The following is a 7732-nucleotide window of genomic DNA, read 5'->3' on the forward strand; positions in this document are numbered from 1 at the left end:
AGCGATACAAGTCCTTTCTTAAATAAAACTAGTTTATTAATTCTTAATACAACTTTGCAATACACTTAATTTCTAACTTAAACACGCGCTATAATTCTCAACGAACGATTCACGCACTTTACTACCGCGCTTGACTCAATTGTCCGTCTCTATCTTATCAATCTGCAATTATTCACCTCTTATGCCGTCACTTCATTTGCCGGCTTAGATATATATATATATATAAATAGAGGGAGTCTGGAGAACACTCGAGGCTTCACTAACGGATATGATCTTTCTAGAATATCATGACGTGTTACTAGAGTCACGTGACTTCCGCTGTCGTAACACTATAATAAGATAGGAGAAAGGGGTCTGGTGGGTTTTGGTGCCATAACCACAATATTTTGTTGCAGTGTTTTCTGTTTTTGCTACAATGCGTATCGTTCTTACTTAAACTCTTGAGTTAACAACTTAATTACAATGTGGAAATGTGAAACTATACATATCATAACTCTGAAACTTTTATCCAGTTATACACCATACATTTTCTAGCTTCTCATTTTAATGTAAAATGTTAATTTTTTTATTTCTTCTGAGTTTATGCAGTTCTCCATAACACATGGTCCAGGAAACCAATAAGTTGACTTCGTTTTAGCTATCTTTGTTCCGTTGTTGTTTTCTAGGTTATTAAATATAGATAATAGCGTATCCTTCACTGATTGGGCAATGAAACCTAATAAAACGAGAGTTAGAATATGCATGGTATATGTATGACATTCATCCCGAGGTGCAATGAAGGCAATAATGGCTGAGGGTCACCAAGTAGAGTGATGCCTGGCAATTCTAAGACCAAATGGGACATTCTCTACAGGACTCTTATGCCATTGATAACCAGAGTAAGAAACTCCAGCTCTGGTAAAAACCAGCTGAGAATGACTGGACTTGCTGTTAATGAATGATTTATACCACTCTGAGCTATTTCCCTGGCAGGTGAGACAGTGGGCACAAATGGAAAGGACCATGAGCCATGGAGCAGATGTGAGCCTCTTCAAGCTGAAAAGTATTTTTCCAGAATGCTTATGGGTCACAATAAAACCTGGGGTGTCGCAGATCTTCAGGATAAGTTACTGAGAGCAACTCGTCATGCTGCTGTTCTAGATTAAGGAAAATATCCAAGTGTTGACATTTCTGAGTATATCTATGTCCCCATAATCATGCATTAGTGGTATCTCAGTCAGACATTGGATGGGAACTCATATAGAAGAGGCTGTGGCCAACAACATAGATACTTGGGAGTAAAGCCAAACGAGGTTTGCTCCATATTCAAAGGAAAATCTGGACCATTTTCTAAAGTGTTTCAGAGTGATAACTGTTTGGAATTGCTGATCTCAGGGGCAAGTCCAATACTTGATCTTGAACTTAGTCCAGTCCTGGATTCCATTTAATATTTGGAAGAGGCACAATAAGAAAACTGAACACAATTATTGCTGAGATGCACCATTATTTCAACCTAGTGAAAAATCGAACAATCCATGGGGCAAAATTTGAGGCTTGAAAGAAGAGTATATCCGATAATTTGGCCACTTATGTAAATGATCTTTGCTGCCTGCATGATAAAAATTACTTTATGATGGTTTATGCAGATTGTGAATATGTATTTGTAAATAAGTTTGTTGAGGAACTTCCTAGTAAATTGATGAGACACCACCTGGATGTGAACGATATCATCATCCTAACAGAGACAGTTTCTGTTGAAACCAGATATATAATGGTAACTTTGACCCAGTTACTGAAGAGGAAGAAGCCTGCAGTGGCAGCAGCTGTGGATACTTCTCAGACGGACTCTCCCACTTAGGTACTTCCACCATGTCGATCTTGAGTCATGCTGAGAGCTAACCAGCCACTTACACATCCATACACAAAGATTCAACTACACTGAGTTACAGTAAGTGGGCAGGGCTATCAAGAGTAGAATGTGTAATTACATACATTAGTCATATGCTCACTGCTCTCAAATGCAGAAACTGTATGACAAAGAAAAAACTGTTGTCACAACTTATATGGTAGGAGGTCCATTATGTGAGTAAAGTATGCTTTGCTCAAATTGTTTGTGAGCTTTAGAAATAAGAAAGGATAATAGCATGTTAGCTAACAATGCTGTAAGAATATAATTTGTCACAGTATATCAGCAGGGCCTGAAACACAGACATCTGGATGGACTATCTTGCCACATAGTGAGACCTTTTCTATTCCTGTAATCTATTTATCCTGAACACCATGTAGGAGTTGAAATCATTTCTGACATAGTAATGTCATGCTATGTAGCAGAAGATTTCACTAGTAGATGACTACCATGATTAAGGCTTCAGGGCCTCTTGGAAGAGCAATTGAAGGACACAGATCTAGCATGAGAATTCTTCACTCTCTACTAAGGTAAAGCCCAGTTAGCACAAATAGAGGAACGTGGCATGGATGCATCTAACTTGTGGGACTTGTATGGTCAGTTATGGATGCAGAAAAGTGTACTGTATTGTGGTTCTCAGATTGTATTGCAGCTAGTGGTCTCCTTAGCTCTAAGGTAAAGTATCCTCTAAATTATGCTTAACACAAAGATTGGAAGGCATCAAGGTATTACCCACACTTGTGCTAACATTCGATGATGATTCTTCTGGCTGTGATGGTGCGAATACCATGTACTTCCAAGATAAAGAAACAACCTAATCAGGGTAAAATCTAACAGATGATTCGTGGATCTCCTTTACAGTAAATAGCCCTGGATATTCCTGGTGTAGTTCCAGAGAGTGGGAGAGGCCATTGCCTTCACAAAATGGATCGAGGCTTATCCATTGGTTGATATAACACAACAGTCTGTAACATTGAATAGCACAGTTTGGAGCAGTGAAAGAGAGCCAAATTGATTATGGAGCTAATTTCAATAGCCAGTTGTTTTCTAAGTTATGTAAATTGCTATGTGTGCGAAAATTTGCAATTTACATTGCCGTCCCTAGTCAGGTGGTTTAGCAAAATGGGTAATACAACCAATCATATAGTTGTCACGTTTGTTAATCTTGGCTAAATGGACTGGGATTAATACTTACCATATATGATGATGATGCACAGAGCAACTGAATAGAGTTCTACAGGCTGTTTTCCAAATATGATCTTGAGGGCTTGGATTACATACAGAAGCACAATGAGGTAACTATTTTACCATAGAAAAACATAGAACCTTGGTTTGAGCCAGACTGATTATCACATAATAATAAATGGCATATGGGTTACATTTCAATGTGAAGAAAGTGAGGGGTCTATAAGAGGGCTTGGTTCTTTTGTTTGTTTTAAAAGAAAGTCACATTGGGCTATCTGGTGTGTCCACCATGGAAAACTGAACCCCAAAGTTTAGCATTGTAAGTCCATGAACTTACCACTGTCCCACAGGAGGACAGAGGGTTCAAATTATAAGAAGAAGCACTATAAGCTAAGTATATTTATTCAAAAAACACAAAATATGTGGTTGAGCTATGATGATTCTCACATATAATACTAAATGACGTATGGGCTACATTCACAGTAAACTCATTGCTAACCTCGTTGTAATTTCTTTTGGGGAATACGAGTGTGTCTATATCTGCACATTATTCTTTTTATTATTTCTATTATTATCATTATTACTATATTAAGCTATCTCTGATAACTCTCACTCATGAGCAGGGTGAAGAGAAATAACTTTTCTGAACACCCTCAGTTGCTTTTGGTCCTAGAAACTTTACGCGTTTGGAGTGAAATGATTCAAATCGAAATTACTACCAAGGTAGTCAAGTCAAGTCGTGAAATGCGGCCAACAAAGAAATGCTCTACACTAAAAAAGCTTGTGGTTACACAAGGTGCATCCTGAGTTAAATGTAAACCTGTTCTATAGTAAATCCCTTACTACTCGATTTTTGAAAAATTTCGGACGAATATCTCACCTCAGAAAATTGTTCACTAGCTTGGAAAATAAGGGTCACAATGCTCTTTCATTAGAGCTTTTGAACTCATAGCAATCATCCTCAGTCATACATTCTGTCGATGTTCCAGGTGTTACATCTTCTAGTACTAGCATCCTAACTGTGTACTAAATGAGTAGCTGTCACCTAATATTCTGCAGTTATCGCTCAGTGAAACTCTGCTCTATACTTTGTTAAGTATGAGTCATAAAGCCCTTTTCGATCAGTTAATCTTGCATTCAACAAACCATCATAGCATTGTAGTAATCAAATGCCAGTCACAAAATGTAGAGCATACATTTTACGGTAAAACAAGACTTTGTAGCTCACAAAGCATGGAGGTGCACGCAATCAAGTGACTGTCTTGTTGCTGGTTATCAGTTCATCCCAGCCATATCATTCAGAAGGTCACTGTCAGCATATTGGCTGACCAACAAAGATATCTTGTGCCTCTTCTCCAGGTGATTCAACTCACACAGCAGATAAGTAATTTCCGAACCTTCCTTATCATTTAAGTTGAGATGATTCGAAACAGTACACTCATTATCTTCTGATTCATCAGTCCCCATCTCTAACTTATGGTTTTAGCTTGGTGCTTTGTTTCTCTAGCTTATGGTTTTAGCTGGATGATTTGTTTCACGTGCTTTGCATACCATGCAACTACTGAGACTTTTACATTAGCAAACCAAGTATTTAGAGAATAAGGTAAACCTGTTCAGCCAGAGTCGAGCTTCTTCTATGCTACTATCATATATCATGTACCAATGCCATACTCATTATCCATGCTGACACATTTATTCTTTAAACTACTTTACCATAGTATCCCTTCTGTTGTATTGCCGCTTTTACTAGCCACTAACTTACAAATTTGTGCACGTCAACTAACACAGAATTTAACTATTCCAAATATTCTAGAGGATACTGTTTCATGCTTCTGCTTGCATCAGATCATACATTACGACTACAGACAGTGCTCAACATCAGCCATTTAATAAAGCAATCTATAATGACCAGCATATAACAATTACCTCTTTTGTTTCTGGGCAATATCCAAGGCTGATCTCCATAAAGGAGAACCAATAATTCTTTCAAAGATTTAGGCCAGCTTTTGCTGGACAGTGCATGGTGTAAAATATTTACACAAAAGCTTAACGTCTCAACTCATATGCAGCCAGTAAATTTGCAATCAGATGTGAACACAAGTGTGTGTAACACTAATTCCAGTCTTCGTGTTATGCCAAGTATTTCCTTCATAAAAGTTCTGGGAACCATTAATTGAAGAACAGGTTGAGAACCATGTTTTGGCAGTTGACAACAATGGTACAGATCCCCCTTCTTGCACTTGTAGCTGCTCATAAAAGTTCCATGGATTATGCGCATCTGTACTAGATTCCCCAATGTAGGCATGCTTCACCTTGTTGCACAGCAAGAAGCACTTAAGCTAGATTTGGGTTTTTCAGTTATTATTCCTGGATCATTAAAAATGATCTCTAAAAGGTGGAATCTTCTACCTTGTGTCATGGAAGAAGTGGCTTAAACTTCCATATAGTGTCCAGCACTGTGACATTTAATGAGCGGACAAGGTATCATCATATCATACAATAACACATTGGCATTTCTGTGTTTAAGGCCTGAATGATGCAGTACAACAAATTTGTACTCTGCCAATATTGTAATCCAATGTGCAATAATCCTTTCCACATTTTAAAATATTATAAGCCACTTTAAGAACATATGGTCTAGCTGAATGATGAATTTTCTGCTATATAAGTAGTATCAGTAGTGAGTGACAAAGAATCTAACTGCAAACAGTTTTACTTCATCGTACAGTACATACAACTAACATACACCAATGCATCCTGTAACTGTGACAACACTACACCAATTCCATTATTATTGGCATCAGTATTCAGCAGGAATTCACAGTCTCATTGTGGATATGCCAAAATCAGAGCTTAAACAATTAGTACTTTAGCAACAGGAATGCTTGATCACTTTCCTTAGTTAATCTAAAATGCACACCAGCTTAAGTGAGAGCAGACAATAATGTAGCAGTGTTCTTGTTTGGTCACAGATTGAAGCCAGTCTTCTAATGCTACAATTTTTACAGAGCCAGCAGAATATCAATCTCTGCCCACAATATGTGTAAGAAATTCCAAGTATATACTTTCTTGATTTTAACTTCAAACCTGGCTTTCTTATCCTCTAAAATACGATGCCCAGGTTTTCAGCAGCAGGTTCAAATGTAAGCTCCTTTAGTCACTCAAACGTAGCAGGTGCATTTTCAAATCAAAAGTTATGATACAAAATCATTATGAGTGTTGAAAGCAGTCTTACATCTTCTTTAATGATCCAATTATATTTGCCAGTATCTGGATGCTAGGACCAAAATGTTCAACAGTGAGCACTTTCCAATGCATCCAGATACGTATCTGTCCATAGGAGTGGAAAGACATGAGCATTGTATTACTGTATTTACTTGCCTAAAGACAACACAGAACCTTGGCTTCTTCCTGATAATCACTGCGGGTGACAGCCTTGCGCACCATGGAGGCTGTTTAATTCTTTCATCATCTCTATGTCCCAGTATTCTTCCAAAACAAATTCTGTGGTCATAGCACCACACCTTTTCCATTTCTATCTACTCTGTGACTTTCCCAGGTGCACTGATTTCCCCTAAGAATAATCAGATAGATTTCATAGAATAATAGGATGCTGGAACAAAAATTTTTTTAATCATATTTAAACTGTAAATTCCAGCATTGTCTGAGTTGTGAAAAATGAAAAAGACTAGGCACATTGTAAAAAGATATGAAAACAAATTGTATCCAAGACACAAAGTAACAAAATTTGAGTGTGAATCAAGTATGAACCTTTATTGGAGGTTCCAGAGTTCTCTATGAAATAAATAAATGTGTTAATCTGTGGAAAAAATTGATCCTAGACTGAGAAAATAAAATCATACTTGCAAGACAATAATGCCATTATTTCCCACGTTTGTAACTTAAGGTATCCCATGACCTGCCAGTGGAAAAGATTTTTATCTACTTTTAAGTATGTTCAACTTTACAAAAATCTTTCCCACAAGAAGATGCTTGTGATACCATAGGCAAATGACCAAGAACAATAGGTTATTACAGTGGAAGGAATTTATCTATTTCCTTGAATAAAGCTGTGTGCTAACTGTTCATATAATTATTGTAAACTTTATAAATAAACAATGAATATGCTTACCTACTATACAGGTTTTTAGTTTTTCTGAGGTAAATATACTTGTTCATAGAGCTTTTGTATTTGCTCAGAGTCCTCTGGCGGAAAAAATGGACTCAAGGACCCTACTGTGAGAATCAGCCTAGCTTAAGTATAATATCTATGTGTTTCTGAGGGGAAAATACATGGTTCATAATGCTTCTGTACATACTCCAAGTACTCTGGTTAGAAAACGTATTCATGGACCTCTAAATTTTTCCCATGGATTAATAATGTTCTGTTTGAGGATGATAATTTGTGAGATTCATTCAAAATGTGTCAGAGAATGGTACGTTTTCATCATATATTTTTAAAATGGACATATAGATATATTTGGATCAATTATTGCTTTCCATATAGGAAAGAGAATAAGGAATACAGAATAGGAGTGTGGAAAGTATTGTTGCGTCAGCGAGGTCACGTGAATTTGAATCAGCTGTGTTCCAAGAATGCTGAAAGTTGTTTGGCATCCGAAAGACCAGGACAACGCCACTGCACCCACAGTCTGATGGGAT

The sequence above is a fragment of the Limulus polyphemus genome, unplaced genomic scaffold (assembly GCF_000517525.1).
Source record: "Limulus polyphemus unplaced genomic scaffold, Limulus_polyphemus-2.1.2 Scaffold3077, whole genome shotgun sequence".
NCBI lineage: Eukaryota > Metazoa > Arthropoda > Merostomata > Xiphosura > Limulidae > Limulus > Limulus polyphemus.